This window comes from Geospiza fortis, unplaced genomic scaffold (assembly GCF_000277835.1).
Source record: "Geospiza fortis unplaced genomic scaffold, GeoFor_1.0 scaffold112, whole genome shotgun sequence".
Taxonomy (NCBI): domain Eukaryota; kingdom Metazoa; phylum Chordata; class Aves; order Passeriformes; family Thraupidae; genus Geospiza; species Geospiza fortis.
In genome coordinates this window covers 19228699-19250843 of record NW_005054298.1, presented here as the reverse complement: position 1 = coordinate 19250843, position 22145 = coordinate 19228699, and positions in this window count along the sequence as shown.

The following is a 22145-nucleotide window of genomic DNA, read 5'->3' as shown; positions in this document are numbered from 1 at the left end:
AGAAAGATGTCAAGGTATATTGAGAGACATTGATTCATCATCTTAGTCCTGAGTTAAGAGCTGAAACTACCTGAGATACAGACTGGGCAATGTCACCTCAATAATGCTTATGCTGACCATTACTGTGTGTAAAGCAAAAATGCCCAACTTCAAAGCTTACAGCAAGGCTTTATTCTTGATGGTAGTATAAACAACATAATCAAATCATATTCTGCAGTTGTTTCTAAAGCACTGCAACCATAAAAGCATGAACAAATATAAAATTGTGAAACATGTTTGTTTCTTCAGCTTAATGCAATGCTATCACTCTCCAAGTATAATTTTGTAAGTTTGGAAATAGTTATAAGAGAAATAACTTCCTTGCATGTGACAACAACAGCTGATGAGAAAAGTGGGGAAATTTGATTGCTTAGATTTCACCAAATGGGAAGAGGGAGATATCAATTATCTCTTAGTAAAGCTGTGGGATTAGTGTGTTGGAGAGGTGTACAAGAACAAAAAAGGAGGATGACTCATGGAGTGGAAGGTGGAAAGAAAGAGCATCTTGATCGGGAAAGGACAAAAGAAATAGTCTGATTCCTCAGAAGCCAATGGAGGCAGGCCTGCAAGCAAAGTACAAGGTGAGCAGTTTACAGCAATAACAAGAAATACTGCAAGGTTAGAGGATCATGCAGAGATGGTCACAGAAGAAAGAAGAAGTACTGCAGTGCTAAGGGAAAAGGTTTTTACAAAGTCACAGATATCAGAAAGCACATGCAAGACAATCACAAAGGTGAAGAAGATGAAGATCAAGGGTGGAGAAGAGGACTAATGAGCCTGGGAGATTTAGGATAAGCAAGGAGAAGCACTGGTGCCTGCTGCACAGTAGCTGAAAGAAGAGAGATTGATAAATCGAAGGGATTTCTTCAAGCAGGTGAAAAATATCACTGGGTAGGAAGTGAAGAAATCTGTCTTGATTGAGACCAGAAAAATTTGGTGAGGCAAAATGAAAGGATAGGAATAGGTGAGTGTTCTTCAAGAGCATTTACATATGGTAAGAAAAGAGAAGAAATTCCTACTTTATCTTTTGAGGTAGTGCCAGCATATGGTTCTTTCAGGGTAGGATGATTTTGTGGTTGGAGAATTGGGGAAGCAGCACTATGGATAGAATCATGGAAACATCAAATGAAAGAAGATGTATGCATAGTGGAATTTACTATTGGAGCATCACAATCAAGATTATACTCTTCTGATTGCCTATGTTCAGTTTTACATACCTGACTCTGGGAAATAGTTTAGGGTAAAAAAAAAACCTGAACAACCAACCAAATTAACAAAGACCTTGCAAATTCAGCTGGGGTAATTTATTGGTTTTTTAAGGAAACCATGTATTTTGGAATGAAACCTGCTCTGTGAGTAGCTGCGGTGCTTTCTTTGGGTTCAAACTACCAGAGTGTGTCAGGCTTTCCTCAGGTAGCCTTCATGTTTCCTGCTGGGGCATATGAGCTACAAGATCAAAGCTGTCGGCTCACCCTTCCCTAGTGCTGCTCTGTGTTTCAGTAGTAATTTCTCATCTGGCTGTTTTTCCCTTCATAGGTAGAACTTGCAAATGTGGTAGGCACAGTAAGTCCTCACAAAGTCCACACAAAGAATATGTATTATACAATTTTGGCTGACATAGTATTTTTCAGTTGATCAAAGTATTTTTCTGAAGAAATTTCAAAAATGTTGACTGTACTTGTGTGAAGTCAGTCTTACTAGAGTAATTTTGAAGCAAATTTGGCCCTGAACACTCAGATTTAAAATGTGGCACAAAGCTTGAACCAAGTCTAACCTGGTAGGATTGAATACTGTGTTTCACTGAGACCAGAAGAATTTTTATACAGAAAGAAGAAACTGAAAAGAATCTTCTCACTGTGTCTTAATTTACTGCTTACTACTGGTACAGTGTAAGTTATAATTGTTACTCCAAATTCATCATCTAAAATAACAAACTGTAGGAAAGAGTAGGCTTTGACAGAAAAAAAATAATTGTTTCAAGTTATAGAGATTGACATATCTCAATAGCCTTTCTCATTTTTTCTTTGTTTCTCAAGCCAAGCAACCAGAAAAGTGAGACAGAAGCACAGAGTCCATGTACTGTATGAACGTTTAAAGTTTTGTTTTTTCTTGCATTTATTTATTCAGCGTAACAAGAAACATGAAGCCAATGGCAGCACTGCTCAGGAAACACGACTGGTATCCTTTGATAGCGAAGTAACAAAATTGGACTGTAGCAGTGCACTTTTCTTCATAAGCCTCTCTTTTGAGATGAAATATTGTTATTTCCACACTCATGAAAGAGATGTTCTCTGCTTCCAAGTTATACTGTGTTTTAAAATTTTGTTAAAGGTAAGATGACCATAATAGGTATTTTCTTTCTTTACATGCATTGTTTTATGTAACATCTCCCTTGAGTTTACTTACTCAGAGTTTTTTACCTTCTAGAGTTGGTAGATTGGCCCTGCAAATACTTGAGTATCTTGTTGATCAGGTGTGGTTAGCAGGAGAAAGTAATAAAATATTTGGGCAGAATAACTCACAGATATGAATTCTTCAAGAGCTGGGCATTAACTAGCATTCCTTGACTTTCATAAATCAATTGAAGAAAGATCTTTATTCTACAGCAAGAAAAAACCCTGAAGTACGCTTGGTGTGAGCTGGCCAGGTGTTGTTAGTATCAGAAACAAGCAGATGAATAACAAATTGTGACTTCACTGGATTTTCTCCGTCCAATAACTTCATATCTTTTTTTTTATACTGGGGAGCCCAGAAAAAGAACATGGCACTGCTATCTTCATCTCACTTCATTTAGTAGTGTCATATGCCTCTGTATACTTCTAGTGCTATAAGATTTATTTACCATATAAATATTCACTCTAATTTCTATCTATGACTACATGTTCTCTGCTTAAATTTGCACAGCATTTTTATTAAATGGATGCAAGACTTGATAATTTACAAATTATAACAGTTAATCCCTTCTGCTAAGAAAAACACATAATAGTCCATCAAGGCAGTTGTTTAATTTTGTTCAAGAATTTTTGAAATGAAAACCATAAAAAAGGGTTAATCATCACCTATCAAAGCAGCCCTAATGTTGTCATGACTTACATCAAGACCAATAAAACAGGGAAATCAATTATTGCATTAAAAATGCAACTCTCTTTTTACAGTAAGACAACAAAGAAAATCTCATCAGCAACAGCACATGTATAAGTTAAGAGTATACATTCCCTAATTAAGTACTTAAAGAAAAATCTGCAGGCAAGGGCAGAATTGTGGATAATGCTATACTTCTCTTTTTGCTACTGATGCACTTCACATAATCCATTCTGATTTTAATTTTGATGATTTTTAAAACAAGTTGTTCTCTCTAGGGAAGGGATAGTGATTAGTTTTACCAGTATTTTTGGTGCTGGAATTATTTTTGTTTGTATATGACATTGCTCTTGTGCCCTTTAGTCTCTGCTACTGTGTGCTTTCCTGTGATCAGGTCTGCTTGTCGAGCATATTTCAATATACTATATGTAATAGCCATTAAGGGTCTTTTCCAACTGAAATGTTTCTATGATTCTATGCTTGTGTGGATCTCTGGGGTTAGCCTCATAAAGGCAGGCTACTTTCCAATCTCTCTAGAATAGCCTGTTTCTAAAGTAAATAAGTCCCTTGAAAGACACAGTGGAGCCCTCTTTAGAAAGGTGGACTTCTCACTTTCCACCTCAGTGAATGAAAAAGTATCCCTTTGCCTATCATTGATCAGAAAAGATGAGATGTGCCATTGGAGTTTTTCTACTGACAGGGTTATCCTTCTAACATGTGTACCAACAAAAGTGCCTATAGTGCTTCCTGAAATCTTTGTGAATCAAATGAACTATGTTTAAAACACTCCACAGAAAAGTCTATCTTGTTGTTCTGGGCCCTCATCACTGCAGCTGGCTCTTTTTCTCTTTTATTGTTGCTAGTTTGAAGTATCTATAAAGGTTTATGGCAAACTGGAGTACAGGAATGCTTTTATGAACTCAGTTGCATCTCTGTAGATTTGCTTTCTGTTGTGGTACTTTGAGTTAAGACACTGCAGGATAGGGTTTGGCCAAAGAAAAAAGTTAAATTAGCAATAAAGTGAATTTTCAAGCTTATTTTTGTGTTATCCTATGGCACAGTAACCTTTTTTTTTTTTGATTGTTTGAGGGAGAGTGCTGAATTGGAAATGGCAGGTTTCCATAGTAGTAAATCCAGGGGAAAAAAGGGAAAAAATTAAAAGGAAAAAAAGAGTCTTCCAGAAAATATCAAAACTCTTTTTTTGGTGGAAACAAACCCCCTCTTTTCCTCTCCCACTTTTTTCTTTTTTTAATGGATTATAGCACTGGGCCTTAAGGTACTCTCTATAAAAAACAGGTAAAGGCTAGAGCTGAAGGTCAAGAAACTGACATGAAGACAGTTTGGTAGATAGATCTGAGATAATTGAAACTTTAAGATATAATGGCATGTTCCATTGCAAAACAAGCTACAGAAAACTGTAAGGGAGCTAAAACGATTAAGAATTTAAGCTGTATGAGACTGTGTGGCAGAGAAAAATTTTTTAACTTAAAAAAAACTTGATTATTTTCTTCCCCTAAAAGTACCTGAAATGTATGGGTGAAAGATGGTATAAAATAGTAAAACATTGCTGGCTTATTAGAGGTTTTTTTGTGGCTATCCCAAGAGAGATTTACCACAAATTTTCCTGTGTGTATATGCTAAACTCAGGTTTCAATACCTTTCTCATTTTATTAAATCATGATTCTAGGAAAACATTATAAGCCTTCTTTTTTAAAAATTGCTTGGTATAAAATCAGTCTTACGTGCTTATCAAATTTTGAAACATTTATGGTTTTTTAATCTCAGGAAAGAAAATATTTATTGATCTGTGAACTACTAATGGGGTTTTCTTAATCTTATCTTGTTTATTGCTAGCATTAACAACTTTCCTGTGCATTTTTAAGTCTGAAAATGTCCAAGCCCAAAGAGTGCTATAAAACATTTCTATTGCTTATAGATATGTTATTAATTTGCCACTGACATTAAGCCACTCATGTGTTGATTGATATATGGATTAGACACAAATTCTCATCATCAGCAACACAGTAAGAAGATGGTGCCAGTACAACTCTGTCTCACATGTTCATATTTTCTTTTCTTCCTGCAGAGCTTATACAATGATGATTTCAGACCTTTGTGTGAAATAGTGTTGACATCAGAAGAGCTGTAAATTCATGGAGACTCATGAGAAAGTTAATCTATCTCTGCACATTGTATTGTATCTACATAGGTGCTGGAGGAAAAAATTAAACTTTTTGGTAATGCTGCTGCTAGGCAAGTATACTAAAGAATTTGGGGGGCAGGGCAGTAGTCATTAGAAATGGACTATAGAGTATTCCCAGCATATTCAGAAGCAAGAGTGTGAGAAATACTCTTAGCATTGCACTTGAATGCCAGCAGAGAAGAGAGAAAGCCAGCAAGTCATTAGTGTACACTCCTGTATAAGCTCAGGTCCTGATTATCTCTTTCCAGTACCTTCAGAAAGTAGAGGAGAGAAGGCTGCTAAAAGACCTGTCCTTTCTGAGAGAGCTTGGGTGCATAGTTATATAGATTTACCTGGCCTTTTCCAAAGGGAGAACTGGCACCTCTTCTCTAGTCCCTCTCCTTACCAGCCTTTCCGTTCTTCTCTTTTTCTTAACTCCCTGGTTTTGTAAGTGCGATACTTTAAGTCCTTCCTGGTGCAGAGAGTCATGGATGTCTCTCAAGTGTGAGGGTACTGGGCCTTCTCCCTTGCTTCCTGGCACAGATAACGTTCTGAAGTAGCTGTGGACAGTGAGAAGACTCCTCTCAGTTTCATCCTTGTGTACAAAAATTCTTCGGGTCTCAGTGAAATGCAGTGTTCAATCCTACCAGGCTATGCTTGGTTCAGGCTTTGTGTCACATTTTTAATCTGAGTGCTCAGGGCCAAATTCAGAACAAATCTAATCAGATGCATCTCCTTGCTAAATAAAGCTGTCTTGTTCTCTGTAAGTTTGATTTTGATATGAAGCCATTTGCTTTATGACTGCATGAGTGCAAGTTTCCTATGCATGTGGCATTGCCTGATGCTCAGATGAGAACATCATGTCAGACATGTTTAATCATAACAGTGTTTATTCCTTTTACTCAGAATGTACCCTCTTCATGACAAATGTATGTAAATGCTGAGATAAAAATAGCATTTGATGAGATAGTTGGGTATGTTTCATTTTATTAACACATTCGTCAACTTATTCTGCTGAAAGTAATATGTGAATAGTAGATATGTGTAAGATTAGCATAATTTTTCCAGTCAACATTTGTTCTGTGAGGTTTTTGATTACATTATTTTAATTAAGCAGTAAGTCATGACAAGTACAGGATTTCATGGTGAGTATAGTGCTCCTAACAAGGTATTATAAAGCATGTGGCTGAAAGCTGAATGATTTTAACCATTCAAAATGTGCATTAATAATTACATGAGACTGACTAGAGTGCCCTTTGGTTTCTTTAAGTATAGATCATTGAACAAGAAAAGCATTTACTGGTCATAGTTGCTAGGACCCAGACTCTGCTGTTGGACAGTGAAAAGCTCCATTTGTGTTCTAAGGCCTTCTGTGCTGCTTCTGGAGTTAGTTTGCTTACAAAACCACACTGTAACTTCTAAAAGATTGATCATTTGACTATGAAGGAAGCCAAATTATCTGTCTGGAATTGCACAATATGTAGTAGGTGCCCCATGTCAGAAATAATGAAGACAAATGAAATTATGGACTCAAAGAAAGCACATATTTTCTAAACAAGGCCTGCCAGTCAGAGATTAGGAAATTGAAAATGTTTTATTTCTTTGTACCTGTCCAATGGAAACCAAAGAAGAATCCTGAACCAGAAATGCTTTGTATGTAACTTACTTTTTATCTGATTGCATCAGACTTGGGATATGAAGTAATAAAATGCTGAGGTTAACAAATGTCTGTTTATTTCAAACAGTCATTACATATTTTTTTTGTACTTCCACTCAAAGATGCAAAGTAATTTTGATTTCTGTTCCAGGGTCTCAAAGTAATTAAATGTCTTTGTTGTGATTGTTATTCTTGAAACAAAAGGACTGAAGTAAACCTAGAGCTTATAGACCTGTGTTGGATTTTGATATTACTTTGTGGGAACTTAAATAGGAAAATGCAAATAATAATTTCTGGACTTATGAGCATGTAAAGCCTCACAATTTCATAAAATATTTCCTTTTTGTTGTTGTTCACCAGTCCGCCTATTTTTAATAACCATTTAATGAGGTAAATGAAAGATGTCTTCTCCTCCTCCCAGAATTCATCCTCTTGTAGTATGTGATTCTATGATACAAGAATACCGTTTTTCCTCCTTCTAGCAGCCTGATCTGAATAACTGAATGGAATACATCTTGAGATAGTCCTGAGGTATCTATTATTCTTTTTCCATGTAACAACTCCTTTTTTTAATGTGCATCTGTCATTAATTAAAATGTTCATATTTTTTAAATTCAGGTCTCTTCAGAGAAGAAGCAAAGTGATTAAGTATATTGTTATATTGCCTAACTGATACGCTGGATATAAACTGTTTTGGGAGAATTTTCCAGATATTGTAGAAGAGCAGATTGGGTTCTGGAGCTTGGCATGAGAAAGGACTAAGCATTAGCTTGAAATTCCTTACAGTCTACAAAGGACTAAAACATTAGAATTGACTTGGTCTGGTGTTTTGTTGGTTTGGTTTTGGCTTTCTTTGAGGAGTTGCAACTTCCCGTATCTTTGAACTGTTTATCACCAGAGGTGACATGCTGTATACGACAACAGAGGAAAGTGAACCAGAATATCAGTGTCTAGTCCTGTGAGAGACTGAAATCTCCTGCCTGAATATAACTGGAACAATAAGGCGAAAGTGTTTGCTCTTGGAATCCAAATGTGTGTGCTTCAAGTGATAAAAAAACCTCCAGAACTACTGCTTGAATCAATCTTTTGCCATTTGTTAACGTCTAAATCCTGTTTACAGAAAACTATGCTTTGAACACAGTTTGTTTCCTGTATTAACCTTAGTAGTGAATGTGAAGGCGATTCACTGTTCTTACATACCTAAAGGTAATACGAGTGTGATGAAATAGGGTTAAAAAGCCTCATGAGATTTGATAAGCATTCATACATTTTATCTGACTTGGGGCATTGAATCCATGGAAACATTGGCTTTTACACATCATTTTCTCATTCACAAAATTAAGTAATTACATCCTGGGAGAAATGCACTGGCATTGAATATACAGCATCCAGACTATGCCACTACAGGTAGCAGATTGAGTTTAACTAGCCATATGGATTGTAATTGTCTAAGTATGATTAATTCATAATGTTTCCTAATTTTATGCCTTATATTATGGTTTGTTACTATAATGTCAGTATTTTCTCCTTTTTTTTATTTCTTTTTAGTCTAGGTTTTGATGAGAGGCCTCAAGGGAATTTAATCTTATTATGACACTCACTAATGATGTCCTTATATTCTGGGGTCTCATCAATAGCTTGATCCCCTTTCTGGAAGTTTCATGGAAAAGGGCTCTGAAGTTAGAACAGATGGTGCATCAGTTCATTGCAGAACTCTGTTTTCAGCCAGAGGAAAACTTTATACTGAAGGTGGAAATAATGGTTTTCTGCTTAGCTTATTGTAAATTCTAAATGGGGTGATTGAAAACTGTAATGATCACTGCTGTTTGATGCCTATGAGTTTCAACATCTGGCTAATGCCTTTACTAGCCATAACAGTAAGAAAAGGCACTGCAGACTTTTCTGCTTCTTTCTCTAAGACAGAATATAGCATGTGTATATATATATTTGTAAATACACACAAAGCTTGCATATGATGGTGTGTGTATGTATACTTCATATATGTAAATCACTGTCTATATTACTATCTGATTTGCACAATACTGAAATGGAATATTACATAATAACATTTCAATGTCAACACCAGGCTTTCTAGTTTTAATACCCGAATTTGATTTCTGCTTTAACAATTGCAATTATTTAAGTTGACCTCCTTATCTACTCTTGCCTACAAATCCAAGCCATTACCCCAAAGGAAATTAGCAAATATATCTTTGCTTCTCATGTAGGTTCCAAGAAGAAAGCATAAGTGGGACTGACAGAGATGGTCTTTGTAAAGGAGACTGAAGATCATTTTCTTCAAAGTGATGGACCTCATTGCCCCAACATTTCTCTTACTTGACTATTCAGCAGGTCATTCACTAAATCTCCAAAGGCACTAGTCTTTTCTGTCGTTGTATTATAATTGACTTGATGGAATATTGTTAACTGGAATTGTGATTAAAAATTAATGTTTTCATCGGGAAATTAAAAAGATATTTCTCTACTTATGTTGTTTTATTTGGTTGTACTTCAATCTAGATAATGAAAACAATTTAGGAAATTTCATTTTAGAAATGCGGATGGTATTGTCTTAACTTATGCAGCAACTTGGCCTGGTATTCTTGAAGCAAATTGCTAAAATCTGTAACAGCATTGTACTTCTGTTGTTTTGTTGTTTTGGTTTTTTTAAACAGTCTGGCTATATTTGAAAAAAAAAAGTGGAAAAACTTACTGAACTCTAGGCACATGCTGTGAATGCTTTTAATTCAATGGAGCCTTAATCACCTTAATGGAGACTTAAGATGTTATTCTGAATTTGGGCTGAAACAGCTAACAAAACAAAATCAGTCTGGTCACTATTTAACATTGTTATTGGGTTTTGCCCCGAAGATGTGATGCTTTGTAGTTTTTTGCCCCAGTTGCCTAGTCAATGAATTATTCAGGCCAGGCTTATAAAGTACCTGTTGATAAAAAGAGTGGTCAAATATTAAGCTTTTGAAAGAACTATGTGGGAATTTAAAATTATTTTTCTGTAGTTCTTCGTTCTTCTCAAATTAGCAGTGTATTTGTAACTAATGCTGCCTAATGTCAGCCACAAGAGGGTATGAAGATATATGCAAGTGATTTATCTACATGATCAGATGGAATAGGAGGAGGCTGATAGTAGCTTGGTGATCAAAGGACAATACTGTTGACAATACAAAATCAATCATCACAGAACTGTGATTCCTTTTAGTTGCTAATATTTTTTTCCTTTTTTCTTACAGTGTGAGTTGCAAGTTACGCATCAATTAATTGACTTAATTTCTGTATAATCAGGTTTTATATTGGACTGATACTTTTCCTTCTCTTATTTTCCTCACAGATGTAGCGAAATTCATAACAGCATCCACATATTAAGGTTTGATGAATCAATTTCCTTTGCAGAGAACCAGTAATAGTGGCATCAAATGCCCATTCTTCTGTAAAATAAAAACACTCTACCTCTTTCAACATGTTAAGCTCTTTAAACGGACTTTAACATGATTTACGTGTATTGCTGTAACGATCACCAAGAGACATAAAACATAAATCAATACATAGTAAAGCAGCTGTGATTTGGTGAGTGGTCTTTCTGTTCAACATTTTCTACAGTGCTGGTTAGTTATGTCTTTGTGCCTTCATCAACATGGCTGTTTTGTCTCACATGGTGACTGCAATGACAGAGGTAATTAGCAGAGTTGAAAATGTTTCTAATTACTTTATATCAGTTTTAGAGAATCTTAAATATTTGGCAAATTGGACTTGTCTCTCTGAGCTTCTCAATGGGATGGGAAGTAATCAAAGAAGAGTGTCAAAAGTACTGAGAGATAGCCAGTGCTACAAATGTGAATAAAACAGCAGCCAGCACTGTTTTGAGTAGCTAGATCAGCTAATCATCCATTTGGTACACTATTCTCAAAAGCGTATTCTCAAAATACCAGGCCAAGCTGCAGAACAAGGCCATGCTAGACACCTCCTAGTAACTGATGATCCACTAACAGAGCAGATGGGGAAAGAGAAGAAGATCGCATTATGCAGCATGGTAGGGCTTAGTAGGGGTTTCATACTCCTACTGACCTACTGACTGCTTCCCCTTTATTTTTTTACTTTTTTTACCACTGCTTCATGGCTCCAACTTCTGAAAGGCGTGTGAGGCCTGCTCCCCACCAGGCATATGGAGCATGCTTCTGTCTGCAATACTGTCTAGCTTATTCATGCTTTCTGTCATAGAAACACTAATGTATATTTTATTTTGCAGGTACTTCCTGAGGAAAAAAAAATGGAGGTGCATTTACTTCTGTGGATTTTCATTTGGCCTAGGATGAAGGAGATCTAAAGATCTACTGAGGTCTGAGCCAAGCTTATCTCCATAGGGTATTCATCAGGTCTGCTATGCCAGATCTTGCAGTATGATTGCAGAGCCTCTCTGGTGCATAGGTTTACTATACTGAGTCCTATTAACATGCATGGCTGTGCTATATTTCAGGATCATAATATTTTATTGAAATTGTGGTAGGGATGTCTGTCTTATGTCAGGAAGTTGTAAGTATTAGGGTAGTTATGTTCTGTCTTTCTGTGTGCTGAAAACATCTAGATTCCTTTTTAACTCATCTCTTGGAAAAAAAAAAATGAGCGCTGCTGCGAAGAGCAGGGCTGGGCAAAAACTGCTTTGAGGGGACTGCGCACACTTCATAATAATATAAGTTAGAAACAACCTTGTCTAGAGAAATAAAGTTATCATTTGAGGATTTCCGCTTCTATATTATCAGCTCTTTCTGAAGTAGCATAATTTAAACTTTGCCAAGAAGATAATTCTTATTTGTCTTCTTATTCTTTCTCCTTCTCTTAAATATTCCAGAATAGTTGTTCGGGTGGGAAATTATATATATCTGGTGATTTCTTACAGGATTTTTACTGCTACAGGGATGTTCGTAAAATAAATTCCTGTGTCAGGTTATTGTTTATCTTTAATTTTTAAATCTTGTGACTCTAATTTCTTACAACGAGAAGCACTGTCAACTGTGACACTATCTTTCTCAGAATCACAGAATGTATTGAGTTGGAAGAGACCCACAAGGATCACCAAGTCCAGCTCCTGGCCCTGCACAGGACCATCCCCAAGAGTCACACCATATGCCCAAAATGCTGAAATGGGGAAAAGTCAGGTAAAAGAAATTATATTTTCAAATACAATTGGTACATTTTGCAAATCCTTTTGGTTGGGTTTTTTGGCTGTTGTTGTTGGGTTTGGGTTTTGGGAGGTTTTTTGTAGATTAGATAATGTGTAATGTTACCTATATTTTAATGTCTTATTCTCTAACTTATTTTTCGAGGATATATGTTCCTTCTTTGCTTCTATGCATTTTCTCTGCATTTCATATAGGCAGCAGTCCATGCTTTGTTTACTTTACCGTTCTACTTATTCTTTCTCCTTTGTTTGTTACGTCAAACCCTTTTAAACCAATACCAGCAACAGAGAAATTCTATTAGAATATATTTCAGGTATTCAAGTTCAATGCTAACCTCTAAATTTTTAATTGCTTCTTTTTCTACTTAGATTTTCTGCATATGAAATGATCAGAAGTCAGGAACTTATTTTCAGCTTATAGCCAGATAAAGAGAAAATATAGCTATGATCTGGCATTGTCCTTGTCATTAGAGGCTAAAGCTGCAGCATAAGAACTACAATAATTTGATGTTAATGTAATTTTGAAGCGACATTAGCCTTAAGACTCTGAATACTGTGAACATTTGGTATTTCTTCATCCTTCAGTGGAGGAGTCGGAAGTCTCTAAGATATCTTCAAATAAAATGGGATAAATGAATGACTAACATAGTACATAGCTATGGCTAAAGGAAATCAATTTTCAAAGTTCAGCTGAAAGTTTTCAACATAGTGCAAAAAAATTTGTTTTCAACAAGTGTAAAAAACCCTAAGTCTGCTACAGTCCATGACCACCCAAAATAGATTGTGCTTAGTGGAGCTATTGACCATGTTCAACTGAATTAGTGAACTGTCATGGACAATAATGAGGTTAGTGAATTGTTACTATTACTTCTGTATTACTATTACTTCTGTGCAGTGTACACTTTACATCCATTTCAGAAATGCCTTTAATAATATTGGTGTAATCATTATAAGTGTAATCCAAGTAAGTGTAATCATGATCAGACTGTAATACATGAATAACCACACATACAAAAATTATACATGTCATGCTATATAAGCAATTGTCCAATACAGAGCAATCAAATGCATAGCTCAAAAACCATCACTTGTATGGTGGATCTCAAAATGGGAATTCTTCTCTCTCTACACGTATGTTTGGTGTTTTCTGTGAGGTGCCTGTCATTTTAACAAAAGTGACATGCAGAGTAAAGTGGAAAGGTCCTGTTTCAACCTGGGAAGAGGGTGGGGCAGACAGATGAATTGTTCCGTATTTTCTATGAAATCTTAATTGATTAGACGATCACCTTTATTCACCACAGAAAGACTTCTTTCTTTATGATGGATACAACAGCAGGAGAGCAAACTGTTGGAATTGATATACTTTGTTGCTTATCTGAAAGGAGATTTTTTGCCCTAATTTTGCACAATAGTAGAAACTTCCTTTAAATCCCATTTTCCTAACCAGCGCCTAGAATAGCTCTTGTTGTTAGATTCTAAGGACTCTATTGTGGCTTTTAAGCCAGAGCCCGCAGTAGGGGTTGTGGAGGGATGCACCGCCCCCAAGAAACTCCTAGAGGGTTTGTACTTGAGGACAAATCTGATGATAGAATTTAAAAATGGAACAGACCATTGTAGATCATCCAGTCCTCCTATCTGCCAGCACAGGATTTTCCCTCCCAGATATTCTTAACGCATTGTTCAATGTAAAAGTCTCAACTCTGGGAGTTTCCAAAGCTTTGCTTGGAAAATTTTTGCCTCCTTTTTTCCCTCAGAAGTGGGAGGACACAGCAGCAGCCATGACCATGTCTTTTAATATATATCAGTGTGTACTTTGGACTGGTTTCTGCCTGCTGGCTGGTGTGAATAGGGGGCAGATGGATACGACATTTCTCTTTACTGTCTCCAGATGACTTAAAAATACCACGTGATCCCTATGCCCTAGGAGGAGATTTGGAACTGCCTTAAACCATCAACTGTCCTTTAATGAATGTCTCAGATTTTGTAAAGTGTGATCTAAAGTGTAATTGCTCAGTTCTGTAACGTGGTGCAGTTAATTTGAGTTTCAGTCAGAAAATGTTGTCCTAATTTTCTGGGTGGTGATTACTCTCCCAACCAGTGAAATTGGCTTGAATGTTCCAGTGCATTTTGTTTACTGTTTAAAGGCTGAAAACTCCAGTGTATTATTTCTTTCTTGGAGAATAATAATAGTGTATTCTTTAATCTTCAGTGTTGATACACCCATCTTCCAGAAGGATTTTGAGAGATTTCAATTATCAGATATTTCACAATGCTTTTTTTAAGGGCTGTTGGAAAGCAGACACTGAATTTTCAGAAGTTTTGCAAGTCTTTCATGTAGATGAACCCCCAATACTGCAAAAATATCTTGTGTTTAACACTGTTATATGTGAGCAATACTGTCAGATTTATAAATAGCAACTCAGAGCTTGATGAATCCATGGGATAAACATATAATGCTGAAGTATCTTGTCATTTGCACTTCAGGCAGTGTCTATGAAGTCTCCAGTGTCTTTGGATTAATGTAATAAGTAGTGTAAATAGGACTGGTTTTTAGGGAGGTATGTGGGAAGTCAGTGTTGTACAAAATCTGCCAGTAGTGACTATAATTGTCAGAGAAAACCCTGAAGGCATCATGAAGATTAAATTTCCATTGGTGTATGCACCATTGTTCTTTGAGAATCAGTAAATTAAACAATATGTTTTAACACAAGTGATTGGAGATTAATATTGAGCAAACACAGTTTAAAAGGGTTTTACACTTTCAAAAGAATGTTTTTAAGCTCTACTTGTCTGAACATTCTTAAGTGGGGAAAAAAATTTCTCTAACAAAAGACTAGCAAAGAAAATCTTTAGAGGCAGAGAGAAGTTTACAAGTAGAACAAGCAGAAGGGATAGAAGCAGATGAAAAGCCACTTAAAATGAGAAGTGGCCCATTTCCTTCATCTCAAGATATATGGTAGACCTGAGAAATTATAAAATGCTTTCATTAATGCATATTTTGTAAGATATACAGAGCATAATTGCTCAGTTGATAACATCGTAGTGTTTTGTAGGAAAAAAAATTGGTTTCAGTTGGACACTATGAATCCTGTTCAAATGAACATTGCAACTACTTAGTAACATGCAGATGGCCAGGACAATGAGTTCTTGCTTTTTTTGGTGAAGTTCTGTCTGCACCAAGTAAGGAAGTATTTCAGTAAAGCTTCCAGAGATTGAAATGAGCCATTTTTGAGCAGCGTATTTATCTGCAGTATCCAGAGGTGACACTGCCTATGTGAATACATATGACTTAGGCTGGAGTTCATAAGTAAAATTACCAGATTAATCAAAGCATCAGGCTAGCTTGCCATAAAAGAAATGTTTAATTTTATAAGCTAAGGTATTTTCCATTTTAAAGCTACAGACACACTGAAGGTAGGAAGCCAGATTTCAATATCTAATGTTCTTTGTCAGCTTGATTAGCTGTCTGGCTTTCTAATAGTTTCAGAATCTGATTTTACATATTACAGTTTGATGGCTGTAGTGCCTAGGAGGAACCACAAAAGAGTACCTCTCCCAAAAATCAGATGAATTTTAGAGCTATTCCTAGAGGCATTTTCCATCTACATCCTTGTCCTGCTTCATTTTGTGCCACTTTCAGTTTCCAGGTAGAAAAAATACATGGAGTGTTGTATAATTCCTGAACATAATTTCTCTCCAAAACCCCTTTCAGGCTTTATGCCTTTCCACTTCTAATTGAGTGGCAAGGACTTAATAGTTGTCCTGGTCAAGGTGTAAAGATAAGGATGCATTTCTATTTCTGTGAAACGGCAGCACAGACAGGTTGATTCTTTACCTGTGTATTACACAGTTTTCTTATAGTTTGTTTCTTCTTTGCCAAATATTTTGAAGACTGTATGTACCTAGATTTCCCAGCAGTTCCTTCACTACATTTTGCACACTTCTCTTCACCCCTGCAGTGACCTCATGGGCTTTCTGCCATCTGCCATTATTCCTTTATTCTAATGTATGGTGCAGTCTCACGTAATTTATGACTTTGCCTGATATTTAGTAGATAGACAGTATTATTGCCCACAGATGGCTGTGGTTCACAGCCAGAGGCATCTTCACAGAACTAGTGGGAAGAGATTTATCCATGTTACCATGTGACTTCTACTGTAAGCTAATTTTAGCTCTGGGTTTCTCTTGAAAAGTTAAAATGAAACAAGAACTCTGGGTCAAATTTATTATTGCCTCAAGTGATGCAGTTTCATTGATTTCTGTTGAGTCATACCTGTATGTCAGGTGGGAAATTAGCTGTTCAATTTTTTTCATTAGTAAAATAAAATATATGAGAGTATATTTTAACTATAATGCCTGTGTGCAGTTACAAATACTTCTAGTCTTTAAGCTGCACCTTTGGAGCAGAAACAACAGAAAAGATTTATGAAGTCATACAGTTTTTGCCAGTAGATGACATTGTCTGCCAGCTTTACATTTTCTCTGCTTCTTTTTATGGGCCACTGGAGTCATATATTCTGTCATTCTCAGTGTGAGACTCAGAACATTTCTTTGGCAAAGTGAGGGAGACTGGCGTGTTGAAAGTGAGCCAACGCAGTCAGGAGGTTTCATTTGTACTTGATTTTGAGACTAGTTCTTGCAGCAGATAGCACATGAAAATTGTATAGTATCTTTTTGGTGTGTTTGTTTCATTGCTAGTGAAATAGTTGCTGCTGGGAATTTAAGAAATCTAATTAGTAATAAATACACTGAGTTGAATCGGTGGCTTTTCTAATATCTGCAAATTCTATTCAGTATAGTACAGCCTTAAGTGGGTCTATGTTATAACATTGCAACTACCAGTATGCAAATTAAAGTGCCTACATATTTTCTTGCTGCAGACTGAAGCAGAAATTTCGAGCCTCCAGGTTGTAATCTATAGGGCGTTTATAAGCAGTGGGGCTTGAGGGGAATGATGGCTTGAAACAAAAGCCATCTGGAATACACATTTAAGCTCTCTGCTACGGGAGAGCTAGGAACAGAAGTAGACATAGGAAAATGCTACATTTTCACCCTGCAAGGTTCTAAGCATCCTTTCCATTTCACTAGGAAGTCAGTGGGAATCAGGAGCACTCAGCGCTTTCAGCTTCATGTAATTCAGGAATGCCATATGTAGTTAAATATGTTAAACCAAAAGGTGAAGTAAGTAAATATGCTAGGTGAGGTTCTGCTAGCAGAGTTATTGATGACAGCATTAATATAAATTCCCACTATTTGTCATTACTGGTTTTGTTACTATGACAAAGATGATGTTGGCATATTTTTAAAGTTTTGCCTTTCTGTGTTGAAGCTAATCTGGACTCATGCTTGTGAAGAGCACATCTGATCATACTTTCTGAAATCTATGTTCCCACTGTTTTGATAGAGCAACTTTAAAGCCATTGCAGTCATTTCTCAAAATGGGACAGTATGGGTAAGAGTAAGAACACAATTTCCATTCTGCTCCTTACTGTGCAGCCTGGTTTTCAAACATGCTTGTTATGGATGAGAGATCAGAAAGGTAAAGGGAGCATGCTTGCATGTGGAGGATTTGCAGTTGTTTGCTTTGATAGTATGAACTCAACACTGTTTTTGTCCTTCTGTGGTCATTAAAGTTGAGCTGGTATAGAAAGAATGCAGTACATGTCCCACTGGAGGCTATAAAGCCTGTGCAGGTGGGTCAGCACATCTGAGTTCGCTGTTTCAGCTGCAACACCTGCAGGATTTAACCCTATGGAAAACTATCTCCCCACCCTTTACTAAAGACATTTCTAGAAGGTACAGGCTAATTTTAGATTTGACATGTCAAGACATACAGAAAAGTCATTGACATAGCAGGTGCATTTAAATATGACTGTCTAATTACACAGTGATGCAAGTTTGCTCTCAAGAAACTAAATGTAGAGTGTCATGGCAAACATGGTATCTGCCTGTCATGCTGTTAAATGGAAAAGCAGTATTTGGCAGTAAGGCACGTTTCACGTATGAAATCATAAAAAACCATGGTGTAAACATCTGATTGTACCCATTCTTAATCAAGTATTGCGCTGGTTTCAGTTGGGGTGGAGTTAATTTTCGTCACAGCAGCTGGTACGTGGTTATGTTTTGGGGTTGGGCTAAACACAGAGTTGATAATATAGTGATGTTTTTGTTATTGCTGAGCAGGGTTTAGATAGGGTCAAGGCATTTTCTACTTTTTGTACTGCCCCAGTGGAGTGAGGATGTTGGGGGTTTGTGGGAGGCTGGGAGAAGACACAACCAGAGCAGGTGACCCCAACTGACCAATACCAAGGGATATTCCAGACGATACAGCATCATGCTCAGTATATAAAGTGGGGGGAAGAAGAAGGAACTGGGGACATTGGGAATGATGGCATTTGTCTTCGCAAGGTGTGTGGTGGGGCCTTGCTCTCCAGAGGTGGCTGAACTCCTGCCTGCCCATGGGAAGCAGTGAATTAATCCCATGTTTTGCTTTGCTTGTGTGCACGGCTTTCTCTCTCCTATTGAATTGTCTGTATCTCTACCCATGAGGTCTCTATCTTTTACCCTTCTGATTGTCTCCCCAGTCCTGCTGTCATGTGAGTGACTGTGTGGGGCTTGGCTGCTGGCTGGGGTTAAACTACAAGAGGTAGGTACACTTATTTTCCTTCTGCAGACTTGGGGGTTTGCAACATGTATGCATGTTGTTACAGAGAAATGTAACTTCTGAAACTTGAGTAGGTATTTTAAGGTTTGATTTCAAGCTTATTTAGTTAGTTTTGATTTGAAAGTTGTGCAACAGAATTCTGAATCAGTTTTAAAGTGACCATAATAGTAGAGAATAACAGAGCAATGTTGTTCTGCAGCTACCGCTAGTCTAATTCTGGCACATGGAGAAGTTCACTGGTGGCTAAATCTAAATAGAACCTGGAGCCTTATTGTATGCTGGGGGTGTGAGGCAGGTAGTTTACAAACATGATCCTGGCTTGAGGGCATCTTTCAGTGATAGAAGTGTTTTCTTGCCATTCTCACATGCCCTATATCAAAATTCTTTGATTCAATTGGCAATTCTGCCTTAGACAAATGTTGCTTTATCTCTACTCAGTTGTTGAAGTCTAAAGAGGCAAGCAAATGTAGAGAAATAGAAAACACAATAAAATTATCTGAAATTATAATCAGACAGCAATTGTTGTTACCTATGGAGAGAATCTAAGTAGTAAATGAGAGTTATTGCATCTTAAATGGAATGTGTTATTTATTAATTTACTTGCACAGTGAAGTACAGACATTCACATCCCTTACATGCCAGATCCTATAGAGTAAGATAAGTAGGTTTGTTCTTTCCATCTTTTGCTCAGTATCCAGTTCAATACTCACATTTACAAATTTTTACTGTACAGTCAGCTGACTGGGGTTTTTACACCTGCTTTTGCCACGCTTTCTCCTCTACACTGATTAGATCTGTATGTAGCTAGTAGAGTTGATTCTGCAATGTTGACATCATTCAGAATTGCAGTGATTGAACCCAATAATCAATGAATGTTTTGAGATAATATGTATTCCCCAAAAAGCCATTACAGGATGCACTAAATTTTCTTAGCACTCTCTGAAATACCCCTGCTGAGAAGTAAAATGTTCCTGCAATGTACACAATCAGTCTAACACTACCTAATTAATGACTCTAAATGCCATCTTCTCTTAGTCATGATGGAGAAAGGCTATGTGTTTTGAGCCCAAAAACATTTACTGAATGACAAAACAGATATTCAAAACAATCTAGAACAAAGACAGTGAAAATTGTGTATAATAAAGAAGATGAACATTCACGGTGAATCTTTTAATATCTGAGTTTGAGCTCTATCTTCAGTGAGATCCCTTGGTGTTCTTATATCAATCAACCAGACAAAAATTGCAAAGTGAAGGGTGTGACTCATGTGCTCACTGGTATATTCAGCCAAAATTACAGAGCTGAGCAGATCCCATAATTTCTGGCTTTCCAGCACTGTCTCTGGCTCCCAGCATCACTTCATCATCACCACCCTGCCAAGAATCTCTACATTCAGCAGTCACTAAAATGTCATATATGCAGAAACCATTCATCAACCTCAGACTTAGCTTATATAGGCTTTTATTTAGGGCAAACATCAATCCCATCTCATTTCTGTTGCCCATATCCCTTTATACATTCACTGTCTAAGATTCTGCTGCCATCTGTAACCAGTACGTAAGCCACAAATTAATTTGTGCCAAGATACTTCCTCTGGGAGAGAAAAAAGTTTTCCTCTGTTTTTTTCATGTTAGTCATAATCTGAAGAGTCTGTCCTGGAAGATCTACAGAGATGGAAATGGACTTGATATCCAAAGATGGAAAAGGATGGTGAAAACTGACTCTCTGATGAACAAGGAATACAACAGATGGTTATTACAGGACCTAGTATAACTTATGTCTTTAGTCTTATGCATTTTTCTGTTTTATATTGTGTTGTTTTCCCTCCTTGAAACATTACTATCTCTGTACTGACATCAATTCTTAAAAATTATGTTTTAATTTGTTAGGATTGTCTTGCAGACTGCTACAGATCCTCCCTAATTCTGACTAAAATATTGCTGTGCCAAGACATTCAGTTTCTCAAAAGAATTTTGCTAATTAATTTACTGCTTATCATATGTTGATTTATAGTTCACATTACAAACACCTTTTTTGAGCATCTTGTAACTATTTAGAAAATAACTACATGTAAAAAAATACCTGCTTTTGTTGCTTATTACTATCTGATGGGACTGCATACAGCCACACTGCAGACATCTTTCTCCAAACAGTTTTCTGCAAGGCTGAATCCTTCTGAAGACCTAGGAAAACTTTGTGAAATGCTGTGTTTTCTGGAAGAGAGCAGTTCACTGCTCTTCACAGACTGCTGATTCTGGTCATAGCCATAAAAGGCCTAATTACAGCCTTTGCTGGAAACCCTGTAGTATCCTTGGCACCTGCTGCTGCTGCACAGTGAGTACTTTTCTTTTTGCACAATGGATCTGTCCTTTTCATTGCTCAACAGTCTTCCTTCTCACACCTTCAAACAAATACCATTGTTTCCTGGAGAAAGAATGTTTAAAGGGTGCTGTAGCATTCACCCTTCCAAATGGCAGAGCTGTCTCTATGGAGCTCTGTCATGCTAGAGGGCTCAATCCAGTGTACAAGTACTTCCTCCTAACATAATCAGGAAAGGACAGCTAACGCATAATTTCGTGTTTTAGGTTGTCAGGTGGTTCTCGGCTCCTTAGAAGCTCAGATCACTTCAAGGACAGCAGGCATTTGTTCCTGATGTTGAGCACTACACAATCTTCCTTTACCATCCCCTTCTATTTTAAAGAGAAGGGAAAAGGTGAATTCTCAAAGAGAATTACTGATTATTAAATTTTCATTGAACTAAAAATATAATCTGCAGGAGTTTAAAGCAACTTGCTGGCACTGTTTAAAAGTGGGGAAGGTAGCAGTTCTGATCAGATCCTGCCTGATAAGAAAAGTTAATGGAAAATGGTAGGAAATACAATCTAGAAGGTTCTGGAACATATTGATAATTAGACCAAATCTGCCATCATTTTTAAATCAGAAATTTTTCTGCCAAGTTGCTGGTATTATACTTTGTAGTGAGTTTCAGAGCAACTCACTGAGTTTTCTGAAAACTTTTTTGATCAAATGGTTCAGCTGTGAAAAAGAGAAGGCAGAAATAAAACCAAAGCTTTGTGAACAGTGTACAATGGTCTTCAGTTTCAAATTCAGGTCTGGGTCCAGCTTTTGAATTCCTGAAAGTCTCTTTGAATCCAGGCTTTTGGTTTAGGGGCACAAGGTAGTTCTAGCAGTTTTTTGCAGGTCTAATTAGGAGCTTAATTTCTTTATGAAAGAAGAATATGAAGTTGATTTTTTTTTCTCTATTTATTTTATATGTCCTATGGGGCAAACCCAAGCTAAGTTTAGATGCTGTATCTACACCAATGGACAG